Here is a 22,379-nt window from a genome sequence, read left to right on the forward strand (position 1 = left end):
CTGGTGATCATATGCAAGGTCAGTCGAGATGCAGGTGGTATTTGTCAGGAACGTTTCATGTTTCCCTCATACGTACCGTGACATTGCTGCAGTGTATGAAGAATAAAGGATGCCGAAAACAACATCCATCTCAACCTTAGAAAGATGCATACAAATGTACATGCATGATGGCCGACGCTACTGTTAAAAATTGTTATTTGCCTCTAACTTCTAAACTATATCAGCGCATTGTATCCGCAAATTGCAAGTGATTTTTAACATCAAGCATGATTGGTAGCAGTTTTTTTTGTGTGAAGAGGTTGTAATTGTCTTGATAACGATACTCAGAACGAAATAGGTTGACCTTCTACCACAACTGAAGAAATATTCGACATATATAACAATAGGTATGTCGACAATGAAAAGATAGAGTGAAATTTCATCGAATTCATTCTGTATCGCGACTACAGTTCTTTGTTTTGGCTTTGCGAGTTGCAATTTTCAATGATTTCAGGCAAGGACATAGCTCTGTGTTCGCACGTCATTTGAATTAGGCGATGTGATAGAGTGATTGCATTATAGTGATGAAGGCTAAATCCGGCGGAAGTGAATGATCATGAACTGGTGTAATAAAACCCATTGCATTATGCATTTTTCACTTTGATTTCAGAAAATAAAATGAAGGTCAAACTAAATCAGACACAGTGAATTAGCAATTGAAAAAAATGTAATGACTTCCATAACCTTGTGCCACGCCTCCCATTTTCCTCTGAACTGAAAAGGAAATAAGGTGTGCTTCATACGGCCTATACTTTAGATATAACATTAATCTACCAAAGAGGTTAAGAAAGGGTCCTTGAATCTACCAAGTACTGCTGTTGTTCTACATGTATATACCGTAACTGAGTATCCCTGTGGTAATGAGTTGGCCTTGTGAGTACGAAAACATTTTCGAGCGTCCCTAAATGACGAAATGTTTTTGACAGTGACAGAAGTAACCGCTACCCAGGCGAAGGACAACTTGTTATGAACTAATGATTATTAATAAGAATGTTCCCTTTGATGCTTTAGGCATATCCAATGTACGGAGTGTATACTGCCAATAGCCTCGATAAGGATAAGGTCTGTCAAAACAAGGAGGTTACAATCCTCCTTGGTCAAAATGACTTTGCAGATTATTTTGATTGTTAAGTCACATTATATGATTGCAACATAACTTTTTCGTCTCGATATACTTGTTAGGCAACTTCGCCTTACCTTAATGAAAAAAATGGGTGTATTGTTTGTACTGTGTTTTCTGATATTTATGGTAACCTCTGGATGGATTGTATTGATATTAAATATGTGGATAGGTGGAATAAATATACTCTACCTAACCAACACCAAGTTTGATTGGGACTTACCCCAAATATGTGGATAGGTCTTGCCGTCTTGGTAAGATAAAGATCAAGGTCAATTTGCCCCCCCCCCCCCCGGTCTGAGACCTTGTTTAATAATATCAATCAAAACTTTGGTAGCTCGGCCCTCAAGAATATGAACGATTATTAAACAGAGAATGCTTCAGACAATCAGTCGCCATTGCCAACCTGTTCGTTATAGATTGGATGATTGATATGCATTGCTCTATTGAGCGTCTAGTAGAAAATATACCCTTATAAGAAGTGCACACACATGTTAAGATGCTGAAAGCAATGTAATCATATTACATGACTGCGTTGTATAACAATTACTCCGATGCGGAAGCAATGTCTGTTGTGAAAATTCAATATGGGGTACAAGACAGCTTTGTTAGGTATTCCCTGAAGACAAGAATCAAAGAATGAGGTTTAAAATACAATTTACCAAAATGGCAAAGTGCTTATGTCGAAAAAAATTCTAATGATGTTTTGGTTTTGTACCTTTCTATCATTTGCTTTACATAGAGAATTTAAAATTGTTTTTTCATTAAGGTGTGTCAAAGGACATTGCCACCGAAAGTTATCGATGTTATACCTTTGAGGTGTAGCAACGTGCTTCGTGGTCTATCGTGCATATTGTCCCATTGGCAGGTCAATGATGATGATATTGTACGCTTATCACTGGGAGATACAAGACTCCCCATTGGAAATACTTCAGAGGCAGGAAGCTTTGTGGGAATGATTCCCCGTTTGTATCACACATGTAATCCTTCTGTTAGATTGCCACGACTGTTACTGCTACCTGAAATAATGATAGTGATCTCGAAGCAGTGCATTCCACCGAAGAACTTCGTCGTCACAAAGAAGACGTCATATTAAATTCATTGTACCGGGGAAATTCCCCTTGGTCTTTTCGACAAGTGGAATGAATAAACAGTGACGCCTCTCTAACGTCCCGTTCTAGGGGCTGCTACCCGTGTCAGTGATGACCGTACCCCCTGCTGTGTCTGTCCGGTGAGCGACAACGTAGAGCCGGGACTGTCCAAAGTCAGGGTCACTAACCACATGGGCTTCGTTCCCGCCCACACATATGTATGCTGCTGTATGACCTTCTAAGTGCGACGCTTAACCCCTAGATTCTGGAATAAAGGCAAAAAAGCTATTAAAGTTATCAGCTGAAATTGCACGCTGCAAAATTTCAAGTTAAAGCATGAATCGGTCAGATACCTGCCCCGTGATTGTTTGGCATACGACCATTCCGTTGCGTGTCTAAAAGATTGCCAATCCCTAGGCGATATGCTCGGTAAAGTAGAAAATATTAATCTACAGGCTGCAGATGTGACCGTTGGCTGTCGTGGATTGACTCGTCTCCTGGACAGGAAAATGCCATGAATCCAAAAGTGGCAATAAATACTAAAACATGTCACAATTATCAGTATTTTCTCGAGAGTTTATATTGTTGTTGAATTTCCGCAATGATATTCTGTTGTTGTTTTTTGCACGTCGGTAACTCACTTCATTGTGCACCTACCAGGTTTGTAAGGGATAGTGCATGCTTCATGCCGGGACAGATTTATTTCATACCCTTTTTGTGTGGTTGATTCTTTAACCTGAGTTAGGTGGTGAAATTGGTATAAAGTACAGCATCAGCATCAGTCAGGGATGCAAACTTAGTTCCTCCAGGTTCCGAGTCACCAACCTTAACCACAAGATCACCGTGCCGCTCGGTTAAACAGTCTGTTGTAGAAGTTGATTTTGGCGGAAAATATCTCAGCTGCAAAAGTCTGAAGAACTTTCCCTAGCCCACTTGAAACTTGGATTCAACGCAGCCATCGCTCGCCTTTCATTAGAAACCAAAATTCGTTATAGAGAGGTAGGAATTTGCGCCTGTCAGTGTTTGACAAATGACCAGGAGTTAAAGGGATTGTGTGGTGTGTGAGTTAATTTGAACTAATGCATTCTGGTCCGAGTGGTATTGTGTGGGAAACTCTGCATAATATAGATGGAGGATGATCGCTTCGAAGACGAACCGATCGCAATCATTCTGGATAGTAGAGGATATTAACCTGGTTTACTGGTGCAGGACTTCCTGCTCTACTGTCGATCGTCCCGGAAAGTATTGTCTTTCTGCGTGGAAGAGTAGTGTCGGTTATCGACCAAAAACACAGGGATGTGCAATTCCTCCAACAACTGCAGCACAATGGGAACCAACCAGTCTACGTGACGAGCATATTTGTTTGGGTGTACATTTGTCAATTAAGCAGTTGATCTTGGCTTGCAGTTTTACGCATGGCTTCATTTCCAATAACCATCACCGATTGCACTTCTGTTGAGCTACTGAACTTCAGGATATTAAACGAGACACAACCGAAAGTTAATCCTGCGTCGTGTAGACTTTTAGGCTAGTGGTATTGAGTGGTAAATCGTAAGTATTGGTAAAGATATACAATGTGTGCCTTTGACAGGAAGAATTTCTGATAGGAGACAGACAACTTATTGATGTCAAGTTATGCGTGGTTATTACCTGTGAAGTACTTCATTCATCGTAGCGTGTGTTTAAAAATGAAAACTAACCTAGTTAAATGTTCGTGGCTATGTGTTATTTCTTGATGAAGAAAACAAAAACCGCCTAGTAATACTCATACATTCTAGGTGAAGATAACTAGAGCCAACACAGATTCATAGCAACAATTTTACAAACATCGTGTGTTAGGCCGCCAGGGCCTTTGAAAATTTTAATCCGAAAACAATCCTCAGTGTAATTGTCAGTAAACACCAACTTAAACTTTTACCAAGTTGTTTTTAGGAGATTGGTACAATACTGTGAAAACTAGTCTCTGTCGAGTTAAAGTAAAGTCCATTTGAACCTCAGCAAAATGCATTATTTTTTTTTTACTTTGGTTTTCCTCAACATGTCTTCTTGGAGGCATAATGCTTCAATCTATGTTATTTAAATTGTTATTGTTGTAAAATTTCTGGCAGTAAGGGGCAGCATAGGAAGGCTTGATATAGGAAATAAAATCAGTACTGTCAATTCAAAACATGATCAATCCTGGTTGTTGCACACATTAGTATCATCAGAAGGAATTATTCACGCTTATATATATGTCAAAATTTTCCTCTTACGTTTAAGAAGCAATGTATGTATGTAAAATAAATATATTACTGAACAAAACGCAGTGGTCCATTTCGACCACATTTGGCCAATCTAGTGTCAAGAAATGTTGGGTCAGTTAAAGGTTTAGAAATCTGACGTTGTGGAAAATAATGTTCAATGGTCATGGCATCCAAATCAACCAACTCCAGAGGATGTACATGAGAACATTTGCTATATCATCATGTTTTCTACATCATCGGACCTCCAGAAAAAGTATGAGCCCAAGGTCATTGGGTCGTCTAATCCGAGTAGACGTCACTACTCATCGTAAACTTTGACAAATTCGATCGCCATACATAGTCACCTAATTCCGTCTCTGAATGCTCATCGACTTTCTTCAAATCATGACTTGCGATAAATTTGTGGCCTTAACCCTTAGGTGTTTTTCAATATAGGATATTTCAAGACGTATAGCGATTGAATTTCCTCGCAACATTTAAACTGCCACATTTTAAGAATCCCATGCATTATCTGCCGTAAAATCTAAATTGGAGTACGTTTTTTCAATAAAGCTATCAATTCGTTGGTTGAGCTTTGTGAACTGTATAAAAGATATGTATTTTGTCGATATCGGCACTCCTGACGTCGACGTGCAGCTAAGCTACCTAACCTGCCAAAGGACATCATGTGAAATTGAAACTGGATAAGTTGTGACTTTTCCGCACCGCGTGGCGTTAGATGGCCGACTGCCCAGTCATGGGTTCGGTTACTGGCCTCCCTGGATACACATGGTGTCCTTGGTATAGGGTGGGTACCGGTACCGTGTCCCGCTACAAAACCGGTTTTTCTCATTAGACCGAGGGTACCAGACTTTGGTAAGGGACGTTAAAGGCGGTGGAGAGTGTTACATCTGTTGTCCTATACTGCATAGGACAAAGGCCATGACTTCAATGACTGGGCCAGGGTCAAACGCTCCTGATTTCATGGATGAGAAGCTGACTTTGTGGTTGAAAAGCTGGATTGCTACTGCATTATTTAACCTCCCCCTTGACCCATCAGATGAAGGTTATAAAGTGCTGAATAATTTACTTCCCTGTCCACACATTTAGCAACTCACTGTGTCTGAGCTCTTAAAGCGCCCTCAAGGCTACCATCGACGTTTTATTCAGATCATTTCATGCGACAAATGAATACTGGTGGTTTGAATTCATAGCTTTTTCGGTATAGCATGTTACAAGATGTAGTATTTGTAATTGCAGTACTATATGGAGGGCTAAAGCGTCAATCTAATGTACTGTACATGTACATGTAATGTACTACGTCCACTTGTCATTTTAACAAATGGAATAATTACTTTCTTGCCTACAGGACGAATCTAACAAGCCTGTAATTGTCTAAAGTTCCACTTCATCTGCTCATAATCTCATTCTTAATACTCCGGTGCAACTTTCCAGTCGCAGAAACATCAATAAAGAGGCTTAAGGACTATTACGTACGAGAAGAGAATATCAAACGCCCAGGCTTACTTTCTTTGAAAAGGCGCTAAATTCCTTTGCACTGTGGAGAGAACTTGGGGGACAAAAATAAGAAAGTGATAAATACGGATACAGAGACCGTACAAGTAAACTGACATGAAAAATCGAACCAACGGGGACCTTAGTCTTAGGTGACTTGATATTGAAGATAGAAATATTTTTCATGCGTTAACGGGGGTATCAGAGCTTCCTATGGCACAGAGCAGTTAATCCATCATTGTAGAAGAAAGGATGGGCCTACAAACGTGAAGGTTAGAGTAAGTCTCAAAGTGTTTCTCTCTAAAAGTTGACTCGATTGTTGATTTTTGGTGGACAAGTTTGGGACGTGTCTCCGAAATAGTTTCTTCCCTCGATAAATCCTGCGACTCCCAATATACACGGTGCATCGCTTGTCTTGTTGCAATGGAAGGGTTTAATTAAACTAAGTCAATTTGTTCGATTTGTGGGAGATAACTGCATTTGATGTCATACTTGGGTGAAAGTAATGGAAGCTTTCTTGCACGTTGTCTTCTGTTAGCCTGGGCACCATCCAGGTAGTAGTTCGCTTCTATGTTCGCTTCTGCTACCGTCTGGAACTATACATTCAACCATTTTGATGGTGACGTCAGTTAATGAGCGAATTAAGGGATGGGTTCTAGAGTGCTCGTTCGATGACAACAGTCCCTCCCGCAAGCGGACGAAGGGTGTTTCGGGGTTCCCAGACGGAATAGCAGAGAAGCGACGGTCTAAAGTGTATAGCAAACGTGGAAGCGAACTGCTATCCGGATGGTAACCAAGCTAATCTTCTATATATAGCTAATCATCAATGCAAGAGGAGTCCTTTCAATTTATCTTCAAGTGACAGCATCGCTACAGGTTACCTCGGTCTCCTTGTCTATTCACTGATGCAGTTATCTGCTGTTCCTTACTTCTGTTTTCACTGATCACACTGTTCATCAACGGCGCGTTTCTAGTTTGATGAATCACACCTGCTACTGAGATGGCACCAGTGTACAGAACATCGGGATAGGCAAGACTTGGAAAGACGGTTGATAAATGAAAGAATAAGTTGATTTTGTTAGAATGTACTTGATGAATGATAAATACTGTTGTTCAATAAAAAATACAACCGGAGAAACTTTGTCTCTTACATACTCTTGTGTCTTTCTTCTAAGGAGCTGGCTGACATACATCATCATGATTCATGATCTGTTTCAGAGCAACACAGTATTTCAAGCCAATTGCAATCACTTTTTAAGGTTAAACAATAGGGGAATCAAGTTTTGCTATAGCTAGCAAGGCTCTAGGTTGATATATAAGAGCTCCTGTTCGACATTAGAACGTTGCGTCTCATGAGGATTGGCACGAGACCTGTTGCGTTTCTATAGACTCTACCTGCTTTCTTCTCAGGTCGCTTTGTAGAACTTCTCATCTCTATCTGTTTTGGTACACCTATGCATATGCACGTCGCTTCGAATTCTGTTCCAATGATTTATCGTCAGTTCAAATCGCCTGTGGCTGGGCGATGAAAGGAAACTTATGCAGTCTTTTTGACTGCTATACGATTGGCGATAACATCTCTCTCCCAGCTCGAGGCCTTTGCAATGTCAGTTCTAAGACGCCCTTTCATCTTTCCCCTTGAGTAGAAGACCGCCTGACGCGCTCCTTTTGCTATGGCTCTTTAAAAGCAACTGGCGTTATCACCCGAGGCTTAAGACCACACATTATCTTCATGAAAAATGGAGATATAGTTTTGGGTCTGTCTGTCTATCTATCTGTCAGTCTGTCTGCCAGTCTGTCTGTCTGTCTGTCTGTCTGTGTTTCCGTACTTTTGTTGTAAGCATAACTCAAGAACCTCTGGATGGATTACAATAATATTTAGCATGTGGGTAGGTGTTGGGTACACAAAGGCCCAGATCAATTATATGCCCCCTGATATTTAACCTTGGAACTGCAGCAGAAATTCCGTTTTTAAAAATCTTTTGACCTGTATGTGCTATGGTCTTAATTTTTTGGTGGCAGATAGCTTGTGACATAAGGAATACCTGGTGTATGTTTGGGTCCCCTGGCAGGTTGGTATGGAACGACAGGGGTGTTTTTGTCAAAATCTTCTAAAGAGAATAACTGAACAAGGAAACGACAATTTTTTGTATTATCACAGTCAACTCTGCAACAGTTTCTCGTCTTTATCTGTGGCAGCTTTAATGCTAGATTTCATCTGACACAGGTGCAATGTGGATCATTTGCTTACGAAGTCTCTCTGACTTGATCTAGAAAAGCTGTACAAGGCCAAGGGTTGTGCCTTCTTGCCCTATGAATATTGCATACCCCTTTAAACCCAAAGAAACGCATATGGTTGCGTGAGTTTGCATTCACCCACGTACAGAACGTGATATAGGTCCAGAGGGGTCATCGCGAAACACGGAACCATTTCTCAGGAAAATTGAAGGGAAACAGCGTCGATATTCCTTGTCCCTTGGGAGAGGCCCTGCATATTCACTGTGACCCCTGTTTCGGTGTAATGGTTTTCCTGCGGTTGAGTATGACCATGGATCACTGTAATCCCGTATAGCTGCACACCAATTAGGGTGCTTTATCACTTCAGTGGTCTTCTTTGACGCAGGTGTACAACATAAAATGTCTGGTATTTTTCAAAATATATGTATTTCCCCGTCATATTGTTGTTTTACTTGAAGTATACGTTAACAATTTGAGTTAATCAAAAAAATATGTGTATTCTATTGATTTGTATGCATGCTCAGCTGCCTGGGTTTGCCATGCATTGCATTGTCTGCAATTTTTAATGAATCTGAATATAAATATAAATATAAAAGCCACACGAAACACTTCTTAGATTCGCTCTCTTTCTATAAATCTCATCAGAGTGATTACCCCTACCTGTGCGACGTAGGTATTCCACATATGATAACCATTTGGCACGGCTGGTGATTTCGTTATAGATAGTTTGCAACTTGCAATTCAAATGACTCTGCCTGATCTACCACATCGATGTTTTGCTCCCAATTAGTAACGTTTCATAGTTCATGAAAGTATCTATATCATATCTCAGGATCCATGCGGATAATTCATATCTTACTTGGCGAAACAGTGGATCAATGCTACTAATGATAGGAAACTAAACTAGGACAAAAGAGTAAATTAAAGGAACTGTGGCTTGGAATCGTCTTCCCTTCCCTCGTCTCGACTCGTCTCGGGACGTTTCCTCAAAATTGCTCTCAAAGGAGGAAATTAGCATCACAAGTTTGACGTGAAGAGTTGTCACGAGTAAAACACAACTCTTCTAAACCACCAGGGATGTCTCTGTAGCTCGACTGGTAGCAGCCTCACAGCTGAGCTTCTGGTTCCAAGTAGTTGGTGAACTCTGAGACCCCGGTTCAATCCTGGGGAGGGTAGCTCGATTGGGGCTAAACCCGTCTTTTGGAAAGGATGCAAAATTGGGGTCCCATATTCGAGGAGGTAGCTCGAATAGGGTTAAGGGTAAGGTCTAGCGAACTTCCGTGTAAAATAGAACCTTGTTACAGAAACAGATAAAAAAACTTGCCGTCCCAGGTATGTGCCACTTGGTACTACAAGGGTCTGAACGAAAGAATTTCTTTCTAAATCTCCAAGCAATTCGTGGCCCGCACAGGTCAGGTTGTAAAATATTTTGTAAATCGTTCTCTTTTGGGAAATAAGGAATCCTCTTAGCTACTTTGATCCTTCCCATCTTTGCAGACTGCCTACACAGATGACTAATTGTGCGTGAAGCTCAGAGGGTACAGAGGCTACAGCAGCTACGGAAACAACACGGGGGGACTTTATGACCTACTTTTTGTCTTCAGAGGACGGGGTCTCGCTTGGGCAAGCTAATGTACCATAAGTATGTCCGTGTTGACTATTTTCTCTGGAGCTCGATTAGGGTTTTGTTTCTTGACTCGATAACTTTTTTTTTTTATTTTCCAATCGTATATGGATGAATAGTGGGGTAAATGGACCATCGCACAGCCTTTAGACATTAAAGTAACTCTTGCCCTTAGAAACAAGCATGGTGTTTATAAAAACACAGGCGACGAAAGGTTACGATTGAATAGTTGTTTGTTTGTTTGTTTGTTTGTTTTATTAAGACCTCTGCTGTCATAGACACCCTTTGTCTCTGATATGGACTGTCTGTGCCTTGACAGTTTATGAATGAATGAATGAATGACCTTAATTGTACACGGTGCAGTGCATGGCAGGAACTATTACACAGAGTGTGAAATAAAGGTATTGGGTAAGACTGAATATCCTAATTACTATAACAATAAATGCTAGCATAAATTTCGATATCAAATTTCAATCGAGCGGGGATTATCATGAGTGTCAGTATATTTTCTAATAACGTTGTTAACAAAGCTGTCTCCTATATTTGCCTATTTTTGCGTTGTGCCATTGAAGATAATTTATATTTAAATACATTCAAATCTGTCTGTAGCATCTAGTCTTTTAAAATCTGATCTACTTGATTCGAGAACTGTAAATAACTTACGACGTAACGTATTATATCTAGAATAATCCACGACGAAGTGGAATTCATTTTCATATGGATAAAATGTTGGTTTATTAGGGGATTAATCGCCTCATGGCCAATTGACAATGTCACAATGGTGACCCTAAGTAGCCCATTGAGAGTCCCAAAGCACAGACTGCCAGACCAGCTGCAGGACATCTGGAGCGAATTACAGCCCATTCCAGTATACCGTGCCCTCGGGGACATCTGTGTCTGTTACATGTAAATCATAACACTCGCACCACCTGTACAACTGGAACCCGAGCTCGGGGGAACATGGTAAACAGGTGCCCACTGACAAGCTTAGAACTGGGAGTTCTGTGGAAACGTTTCACTCGCACCACCACCTGTACAACTGGATCCTATGCTTAGGGGACAGTGTTTAACAAAACATTTACTAGTACCCACTGTTACGTTATTGTTGACGCAAATTTTACATCAATAAATCTAAATCTTAGAATCTCAAATAGGCTATGCAGTAAAGAAGTGCAATATCAGCATGGTCAAGTGAGCTGAGAGTGAGTAAATCACTTCCAATCCACGCAGACAGAAGGTGGCACTGATTTAAGCTGGTACGGCTGGGTACATCTAAGAAAAGGATAAAACAACTTCAAGTTTCAAGCGATACAAAACAGAGCGGCCAGGATCACCCTTGGATGCGACAGGTCCAACGGGTCCAGAGACTCTTTACAGTTTACTGCAGATGCTAACGTTAGTGCCGTTAAACTTGAAAGACATGATCCAGCAGAAAACTTAGTGAATTTTCATGAGTCATGAAAACAAACCATCAGTGTCAATATGTAAACTACTCACAATGCAAGATCACTGTTATCAGACCAAATCTTCAGAAAAAGTCAGAAAATATCCGCTCTCTGAAACCCAGAACAAATTTAGATGCTCAAAACTGAACAATTTCTGCACAGAACGTCTAACACATGGAATAGTTTGCTGTAAGGAAATTAGATTTTGTCCCATTGTTCGTGGACCTAACGTAGACTTCCTACTTTTTGTGACTCTTTTGAAAAGTTGCTGTATATGATATTTTCCTGTGGCTGTGTGTTATCTAGATTTGTTCCATGGATATTGATGAATAAAGGATAACAGGAAGAATACAGATGCTATAGACATTGTAAAAGCTAATCGTGTCTCCAAATAAATTCATAGAATGTTACCATCATATAGATAGCTGTGTGTTAGTACTGTTATCAATTACCACAGAACGTGCAATGATTGATGACCAGATGGACAGACAGCTGGGCGGGGATTTGTGTGGAAAGTAGGTTGGACGTTATTTGTTGGGAGGAAAAGTGGGAGGAGAGAAGGGTGGACCTTATTGGGTATTTACATGTTAGATCAACCCAAAGGCGGAGCACAGAGATAGGGAAGAGCATTCGAGAACTTTTGAGTGAACACAAAAGACCCTCCAGTGATGGGAGCAGACGTACTGGATGGGACCAGACGTAATCAGGCGTCTAGTCTATCATCGTTCAGGCAATCTTTGGCCGAGTTTTCTTGGGGACAGACGGACACAGAACAGCACAAAAGGTGAGTCAGATCATCATTTTCCAGCTTCATATATTACGTATCCTTGTCCAAACTATTATGTGGTTGTTTCTAATTGTTCTAGTTGTCTCGACGAACCTACCCAGGGTTAGCCTGCTTGCTAGACTGTTCTGTTTCTTCAAAATTCTAGAGCTAACTGACAGACCATCTCCTTGGCTGACATGACAAGGAATTTTACCACAGACACCCCTAAGTTAGACCAATTAAAAAGAGAAACTGTGCAATGAATACTCCCGCTTACTAGACAGGATAGCATGCTGTTGGGGGAAAAGTCTTTGTTCCCTTTGTTTCCCATGGCCAGCTGCGTAGCTTAACACGTGCTAACTCATTAATCACTAGGTCATGGGGGGGGGGGGGGGGGGCACACCTGCGATGCAGATGTTTAGCCGCATGCTAGGGATAGGGCCGTACCAAATAATTCTATGGATGCTATCATAGTGAGCATTGATTGCAAACGAATTTGTTGTCAAAATATAATTTGTCACATTTTCTGGAGTTACACTTTAGGAAATTTTGTGTTATATGTCATTGGATTTGATTATGTAGGGGCGTAAGTAAAGATATCAGAGCCCACATTCCCCTCTTTATATGTTGAGTGTTAACATGTTTATCTTGAATGTATAGCAAGAATTTAATTTTGAATGAGGGCCACAGCCTTAGAACCATGTGTATGAGTTACAGTAGTCTGGTTAGCGAAACATATAAATTAAAAATGATTTCAGTTTTGTTATTTTATGTACATTGACATATTTCCTAGAATTTCTTTCGCCGCACATGCGTAGTGACATCTGTGAAGGGCTTATATAAGATAGTTTGTTCAATGCCCAACTTGAGTACCGCACGTGTGCTCACGAAGATGAAGTCGAAGATATTTGTTACTTACCTTTGAATTAAACGCCAAGGGGTATCTTTAGCCAAAATATGAGAAGAAGCTATGATGTTTCAAATGAAAAATTTGAAAGAAAATCCCTTTGGAAGGTACGTATCCTCAGTACACAATTGTTTCTTTTGCAACTGCATGGGGCTGACCAGTACCCGTGATATTTTTCATAAAGAAGAAAGAGACAAATCCGTCAATGACTCATCGTGATTTATGAAGAATGTAACATCATTCTGTCCTGAGCAGTACAGCCCTATAACAAAACAGAAACATGGTGTGCTGGGTGATATAGTTTTTCACTGGATATATCACTACATGCAATATCAATCCCAAACATCTTCTTACAACTAATGGTTTCAAATGTATGCCATTACTGTAAAGCCAAAGTTGGGAGTAATTCCACATTTTTCTTTTTTTCTCTCACAAGGAATTACAACATATGAAGGATGGGAAGATGACCCCACCAGACCCCACAGCTTGTCATGAGAACAAGTTACACAGACGGATGCTGTTCAAACAGTTTTCCTGAACAGCGAGGTTTGTTACCCTTTTGTTCTTATTGCTCATATAGTTTGAGTATCCAAAGTCATAGAGGTAACAGTGGGCAGAATGGTGGGTTAAAAATGGACCTTTAAAGGCACAAGGGGGCTTAAATGCACAAACATCGGGAGCATTGAAAACTAGTACAAACCTATGAGTGGATGTTGGGTGTTGGTTGATCTACTATACTGGGCACTTAGTTTTTTCGAACCTTTATTTATTGATTATGTGAAAAAAGACATTTGACAGCTAAGCAATCTAAAGAAACCCATAGGGATTCATTCATGTTGACATATTGATCATGGAATATGTTTGTGTCCGTCAACTATACCTAACCTGTTCTATATTATTTCTTTCAGCTCTACAAGGCGACAACGACAACAGTCACAAGAAATTAATAGTTGAACTTGGACGGCAATCAGATTGATAGTAACCGTAGCTTTACAATGCATCACAATCTATCACCTCAACGAAACGGAAGTCAATGCACATGTAGTCAGGCTTGACTCTATAGTTCCAGGAATTTTGTCAGCATGCAAACAATTTATTATACGGTCAACAGAATTACAAAAGAAATGTTTTGCTTGAATGTATTACCAAGTGTCATTGTTATAGAAGTAAATCCAAAGTTATAAGAATGACGCATCTTTGCCATGTTCTGCCAGGTTTTTACATTCTCTGTGTTTGTGTCTTGAGATATGGTAAAAGTATATATGATGTGTATGTTGATGAAATAAAAGGTATAGGCAATTGTGTGGATAGTTTTTTTTAAAAATGAGTAGTCTTTAAAATGTGGACAGTCATGGCCTTTTCTGCTTTCTACAAATATCTTGCAAATAAAAATTGTTTCAAATCAGATTTAGTAAATTCAAAATACTGTGTTCACAGGTGAAACAAAAAAACGTATGTACTTTAAACATTAAAGCTTTAATATAGTGTTCCTATTTGTCCGACGAAAGAACACCAAGAGCGATTGAGAATTAAAAATATAAATCTCAATTGCCGGAAACAGAAAAACGTACTTAATGCATTGATTATGACAGTGGTTTTTGTGCTGAAAGAAGCAAATTGCCTGAAACAGTAATGTGACGGTAAAATACCAAGCAACAAAGGCCATTTCTGTTCCGACAAAAGACCAAACAGGCAAAGGCTACCTCAAAACGAATTCCCTAGGGAATGCATTCGTGCAATTTTTGGAATATTTTCAAAGCAATCGTAATACTGTAGAATGCCTCCGCCTCTGAGGCGTCGCCAAAAAAGTATGATATATAATTACTTAATTACTGCGCGTATTTCAATACCACCTCCATTCTACGGCGGCGATCTATCAGCGACCGCGTTGCGACCTGAAGTTTGACAGAGCGCCAAACGAATTCCATAGATAAAAAAGAATATTTTTACACGTTGTTTTAAGTGGTATTTCAATACAACGGTTACATAGCCCAATTTAGGTCAATGAGGTCGCAACGCCGATCGCCGTCTAGTGGAATCGCACTTCATCCATTTTTAGACCCAACACGACAGCCAGTTTCCTCCGTATTTCCTTCGTAAGTTTTCTCAATATCCTTTCCAAACTTTACACTTAGTCCTAATTGGCAAGTGGTCGATGGACAGGGTTACCTACATTCCACCAGAGACATTTGTTTTCTTCAACCAACCAACTGAAAATGGCCCGAGGCCTAACCTTACAGTTTTACCCACTCCTTTATCAATCGTTCACCACAAAACTCTCCTATTGCCACGTCATCTATGGTGGACGTCTTAACACCTGTGGCCTCAAGATAAAAGGAAGATGAGCTACTTGTATCGATCGTTTAATTGGTAGTAGTTCATCCCTGATGTATGCCTCACACAGGAACGTTGAAGATGAATTACCGAATGGCCTGTAGGTATCGATCCGTAAAATGGGGAAGTCGGCTTGAGTTTTGGCTACAATATGTCAGAATATGCCCCATGAGTATGTTACAAACAGGGTGCGTTATGGGCTGCTGCTGTCATGGACCTCTCTAATTGTTTTCCTTGTGGTTTGGACTCTGACGCATATTCCCATGACGACCTCTACTGTGTTCCGTAAAACTCAATAAATTCATGTCAACTTCAATGAGAGAGCACAATGGGCTGATGTGGATGTAACTAAGTATAAATCCTCTTTATTTGTCGTTACAATAATTTACTCCCATTGTACAGATGTAACCCCGTAGCCGTACGCGTTCTTAATGCTAATTCGCACACCTGTGGTAGTTTTCTGCCGCAACTCTATTTCATGTTGCTCTCCATGATATTTCTGCCAAATGGGCTGAAATTTAGTACAAGGGTATTTCAGAACATTTGCTTATACTCTATTGCTTGTATATCGGTCTTTAAAGCTGTTATGTTTAATTAGTTTTGGCAAGCGCCCCCTACAAAGGAATGCCTCGCCGTCAGATCTGCTGCGTACTGACGATGGAACCTACTGCGGCAAGATCTCTGACACTAGTACCACTGTCAAACAAGTAGTATATAGTAGTATGCAGAAACACAAACTGGTCGAATCATTAGAGAGGTAGAGAATCTTTTGAATGTTGCTTGGTATTATTCGATAGGCAGCTAACTAGAAAGAGTAGAAGTCAAAATGTGTCAAGAAGCCGTGGGTTACTAAACTATCAGTCATTATGGCCTCCAAATGTACTTCCAAGAGAAAATCCATTATGGAACTTTGCTGCGTGATATATACCTAAAATATCAGAGAACTTTTGGCATCCCCGTCGCATCCTAATGCAAAAGTGTACTGTTTCATGTTAACCTTTTGCAGAAATTGACCTATGCCAAAAAAATTCCAATTTAGCAACGTTTAAGTTGTTTAATTGTACACCATAAGTGTGATTGAATTTCTGTGGCCGTGGGCACATACCGTACCCACCCTCATACCAAACTTCGGATCATTTGGTTTCCATCCAAAGGCACTGAAGCCAAAGCATTTTAAGTCTAAAAATGGTCAAAAAAATAAATTCAACAATTGTAAGTAATGTATGTCAGAACTGAAAATGAAGTACTGTGGGTACATGCTCTGCAAACCTTGATATCAAATCATTCAGGTCATTTGGTTTTGATAACAGAGCATATAGGAGCCAAGAATATATATTTGTAGTCAAGAATGGCCAACAATAAAATGTCTGGGAACATTTGCTGTCTCTGCCTACAGGCCGTAACTTTGAAACGTAAACCTAGATCCCTATCCTGTCAATCCACGGAAAATATAACACACACCTAGCGTCCTTGATATCCTAACATCTCCCTTAAATCTAATATTATATGAGTGACTGTTATCTGTTATTTGTGTTTGTGTGTGTGTGCGTGTGTGTGTGTTTGTGTGTGTTTGTGTGTGTGTGTGTGTGTGTGTGTGTGTGTGTGTGTGTGTTTGTGTGTGTTTGTGTGTGTATGTGTGTGTGTGTGTGTGTGTGTGTATGTGTTTCCGTTTGTGTGTGTGTGTTTGTGTGTTTCCGTTTGTGTGTGCGTGTGCTGTGGATATGATTTTTACTGGCATATTAATCTTGAGACAGAGACTAAGCTGTTTTTTGGAACTACGGGGGCTGATATTGTTTCAAACTTTTGGCTACGATGACTCATGGGTGTTCATGATTTTGACATGTTCTTAGATTCATTCCTGGTCGAAGGGAACATTTGACAACATAAGACCTTGCTGATACTCACCAGGATTTCCTGCTGGTGTGGATTGATAGTTACTGAAGGAAGGATTAAGGTGCAAGGTGGAGTTCATAACTACGTCGATAAAGGTTAGACATCCAGGTAATAACGTTAATATACGCCATAGAGCAGCTACTCAAACAACTGGATATGTGACAAGTAGTATCACTGAGGAAAGACACCGAATGGTTGTCTGTTAACGTCTGAACGTTTCCAAAATCATATCCAGTTGCTGGAGTTACTGCGTTTTGGAGTTCATAACCATTTTATTACTTTTATATACACGGCTACAACCTTGTAATTTCGTTTACAACCATCCCTAATAATACTTTTTGTTTCCCGTGGGATGGGGTGAGAACCTTTCTCGTGAATTAACATTTCTGGAGACCGTGAACTCATAGTGATGGTAATCCCCAGGTAGCCAGCAATTTGACCTCTGTCTCTCAGCCTACGTGCAGAAACGCACGGAAAGGCTGGCTACAACGGTAGCCAGTCATGTCAAAGTAGCATTCTTTCGTATGTCTAGCCAGGAACTCAGATATTATAAAAATCAAAGTGAGTTCGCGGACGTAGCCTAGGGCTACACTCGTCTTTTGCTTAATCTCTTTTCTAATATTGATGAGGAGGGCTTTGTGCAATGATTTGGTTTTCGTCCTTGGCGTATCGTTCACTCTATTGTAAATGTTAGTGAACAGCTAGCTGAAACCAGTATAGAATACAAAAAAGTCGTGAAACTCAAAATGAACTGTTTGTGCATGTAATATCGTTTGGTCTCCCTCTTGGAGAGGGAATTTGAATACTGAATTACAACAAAATTAACAATAGTTTATATCAAGTCATAATGATAATGATGATACCATGCTGTTTTGTATCTATGTTTTTGCACAAAGCTCGACCGTTAAGATTTGATGCTATCAAATCTGCAATAAAAATAAGATGCAATATATATCATACCACCACAGTAATGATATCGCGGTTTTATTATTTTGCCTTATGCGTAAGACTCTATCAGGTAAAAAGGCTCTTGTTTTCGAAAAATAACTTCTTAAGTGATGGAACTGACGCGACAAGAATTTCGACATTTATTGTGCTAAAGCTTCCGAAATGTGAGCATTATCTAAACGAGTTATAAAAACCTGTCCGGAACGATTAAACACACCAGTGGTACCGTCCTAATACGGGAATTACGAGCCCCAGGTGACTTGATAGTATACGCAGACACGAATTGTTGAGCATCATTTCCATCACAAAACAGTACAAGATCCCCCATAAATCATTGTAAGATAAATCCACGCAACAAATAAAGCAAGCTTTCGTCTGATTAATGTTTCCAAATCATATCTCGTTAAGATTGATGCATTAGAGGGAAACATCAATTGGGAATAAGTAACATTTCAGATTACTGAAGAATGCGTGTAATATTTGGAATAGCTTCACGTTGACTCTGAGTTTAAAACACTTGGTCGATGACAGGTTCAGGGTGACCCAATATACAGGCCAAGGCCAGGTCTGCTGAGTATGGCCTCGTTTAGATTTTCATTTCTGTAATGTTATAAGTGTTGACTCTCGAAGGTCGCATGACAACGCAAAAGGTTGGAAGAGGGGGATTTGAAGGTCGTCAGCAGCAATATTGGGAAACTTCGCAAACTCATTAAGTTGAAGACTATGTTAATCAGGTCTGAAAAGTGTTGTGGTTCCTGTTATCCGACCGCTGGCGAGAGACATAAAAGTTTCTGTCCGTCTGATATCTAAGTGATGAAGACGTAATAGAATCATTTTCCAAACGATTAATATTCTTATCATTTCTGTTGCAATAGAAAATTGTGCTTGTGCAACATATACCTGTACTATATGATTTAAATACGATGTTGAAAATACAAAAATGTACCTGAAATCAGTTTCACACCGTTAACCAATATTTCCTGGATCACTTCAGTCGAATCCTAACCTACCGACTCGGGTTAATTCAGAACTCTACTCGGGAACACAACATTAACTTTCCTGGGCCTTACAATTGTTCATAGCCGCCGCTCGATAGCTGGAGCTGACACCTTCGCATGTTAGACGCCTACTCCACAATAAGTACGTAATTGTTTGTCGAAATCTACGTGCAAAGGGTTGAATTTTCTGGAAATTTCCACCTTGAGACGTGACAAATCTGGCCGTCGTGATGTATGGACGGAAGTTACCTTCAATTGAGTCGTTACCTTACACGGAAGGCGTTGGGCTGGTCGCCGCTTTTCTAAGAACTTCTCTGATTGCTGGATACTTGAGGCTCTCTATATTTTTTTTTCTATGTGTCGTTTATCTGCAAATTGAACAGAAATGGAGATGCCATTTGCAAGGAAGCAATCATCATTCTTTGTGTGATCACGACGTTTTCTCATCGTACGTTAGAAACAGTTTCTCAAAGCTCAGTCTAAAATTCTATTACAGTTAACGAACTCGTTTGAAGTCGAAAATAGATCGTCTTACTGCTAATAAAAATCGTGACTAGAAATCGTGGTCAAGGTTTAGCTCGATAAATCTTGGTGACTGACACTGAAATACTATTTCCATGCTACTTTACTGTACAGGAAAATATTCTTTAGTATAGAGCACTTTCATGATAGAAGATCTGATTTTTGCTTTCGATCATCAAATGCAATTACAAGATACGGATGCATTACAAAACGTCAAATGGTAATTCTGCGTGGTAATAACACGATTAGCAATGTAAAGCCTTTACTACCTCGCTTAATGAGCGGCCAAACGACATATAGCCCGTCAAAAGTCGTAAGTCAAGTTTCAGAAATAGATCATGCCACGTCTACTTCGTGCCTTACCAAATTGACGAAAATCACGTCGGCGTCGTTTTGCCATATCTTACAAGAAGTTATCGGTCTTCTGCAGGGGCACCTCCATTTCAGCCGCAGACACTGATCTGCCGAGGAAATTACAGTTTATGGGGCATTTGGCCGTCACAAGCAACAAGATTACAAGTTTTACAAAATAATCAGCGACGAGAAAGCCGCCATCGAAAGTCATTACCAACTGACGCCCAATTTCCTCCAATGAGACAGGAAGTCGAGCTAGCCTCTAGGGTTTTCCATTTATGTGGGAAAAATAAAAGCTCATGGACATCTTGATGACATTAAAGTCAGCCTTGTCTAATAATCCAATTATGACAGTCACGTCTTGTCTCCAAACATGGGGTAATTACTAGATAGACGTATAATAAACTAGACAATGACTTCGTTATAGTCTGTCATTACTATTCCCTGGGATGTTAAAACATTTAACATTTATGGTATAACAGTTCACAATAAGGAACAACAGTATGTGGGAACCTCTTGGAACTATTCTCAGAAGATACATAAACTAGCAATTTTGATTTTCAATTAAAAAAAAATACAAAACCTTGTTTGCGTGATTAGCCAAAGTGCTTGGCTGAAATTTTACGACAAAGCTGTGATGCTACTACGTATACATTCTGTGGTGAACCATCATGGCCGTTGTTTACTGCACATATCTAGAGCCGTGAGTTGTATACGTGTAACGTAACTGCTTGTATACTGAGTTGGGTGATATCAGCGATGCAGAGACGTCTAGACGAAGACTATAAAAATGCAGCTTTGGATAATAAAGCAAACCAAACTTCCTATACCCACTGTTCAAGCCGCGTACATAATGGCAGTTCTCAAAAGATCAAGTACCAACGTAGGGAATACCCAACCGACATTAGATACAGGAACACGCCTCAGATTGACAGCAATATTTAAAACAACGACGATTTTACGACTAGGAGAATTAGAATCTTAATGCTAGCGCTGCGTGTCATGATTTTTCATTGTCAAACAATTCTATTGCCTACGGCCGTCATCGTGTAAATAATAATTTCCAAACACAGGGGTACCGTAGTTGTGAATGTAACAACCGCGTAACGTTATAAACTTTTGAAACTTAAGCAGTCGTTTATGTCTGACTCAACACCTTCAAAGCGGTTAGCATATTTCTATACGGAACTAATTAGAGGTCAGAGATTTCCTGCCTCCGCAGGTCATTATCTCTATATGCCTGAGTAGTAATTATTGTGCTTCCAAATCATGGATGTTTCTATGGCGACATAATATACAATAACGGACAACATCCCGCCGAGCCCCTGGAGGATTGTGTGCTCTTCCTGCACACGGTAACAAAGTCTTCTGTACTCTGTATTCGTAGTTAATGTAACAGCAAATGAACAGGTATGTAGAAAGAAAAAAGGAACTAATTAGAGGTCAGAGATTTCCTGCCTACGCAGGTCATTATCTCTATATGTACGGTAGTAATTATTGTGCTTCCAAGTCATGGATGTTTCTATGGCGACACAATATACAACAACGGACAACATCCCGCCGAGCCCCTAGAGGATTGTGAGCCCTTCCTGCACTCGTCTTCTGTACTCTGTAGTTAATATGACAGCAAATGAACAGAACAGGCATGGAGACCGTGTAGGAAGAAAAAGTAACTAGAGATCAGAGATTTCCTGCCTCGCAGCTCGTTATGTCTATATATCCGAGTAGTAATAATTGTGTTTCCGTTTCATGGATGTTTCTATGGCGACATAATAACATATACAACAGACAACATCCCGCCGAGCCCGTCCTGCACTCGGTAACAAAGTCTTCTGTACTTTGTAGTTTGATGATAATATAGATAGGCATAATAAACAGGCATGGAAACCATGAGGGAAGAAAAGAGAACATTGTGTTTACAAAAGTATTATTGGATAACTGCCGTATGGAAACGTGTTGATATAACTTGTTGATATATTGGCACATGACTGTGTCGAGGTGCACAGATCATCCATATAGTGACAGCTTGCTAAATTCTAAGCAGATACAGTTTGTTTCTGTGCCTTTAAAGGCTTTAGAGGCTTTATTCGCCTTGAATGGTATTAGGATAGTTGAGGTTGGGAGGACCATGTGCGGGTCAGTAGTACTAGTTTATTTCTTCGACGACGCAAATTTCACATCAACAGACAGACTGACCGACAGGCATATGTATAGGACGGCAGTGATACATAAATGATGTTAGTACACAAGTATAGATCATGGTGTAGTAGTTTTTTAAACAACTACCATGAAATAGTCCGTGTCATTTGCATTGTACCCCGTACAATTGTTGTTCAAATACACTTTGACTTGACTATCAAGTA

The 22,379-nt window shown here is 40.0% G+C and overlaps 1 long non-coding RNA gene across 1 annotated transcript; it reads left to right on the forward strand.

The window, feature by feature from the left end:
* Positions 1–11,965: 11,965 nt before the first annotated feature.
* Positions 11,966–14,269, forward strand: LOC118412681. Its single transcript, XR_004830807.1, has 3 exons — positions 11,966–12,078; positions 13,404–13,513; positions 13,876–14,269. It is a non-coding gene; the product is annotated as an uncharacterized LOC118412681 (long non-coding RNA).
* The last annotated feature ends 8,110 nt before the right edge of the window (positions 14,270–22,379 follow it).

This window comes from Branchiostoma floridae, chromosome 3, assembly GCF_000003815.2.
Source record: "Branchiostoma floridae strain S238N-H82 chromosome 3, Bfl_VNyyK, whole genome shotgun sequence".
In the NCBI taxonomy this organism is placed as follows: domain Eukaryota; kingdom Metazoa; phylum Chordata; class Leptocardii; order Amphioxiformes; family Branchiostomatidae; genus Branchiostoma; species Branchiostoma floridae.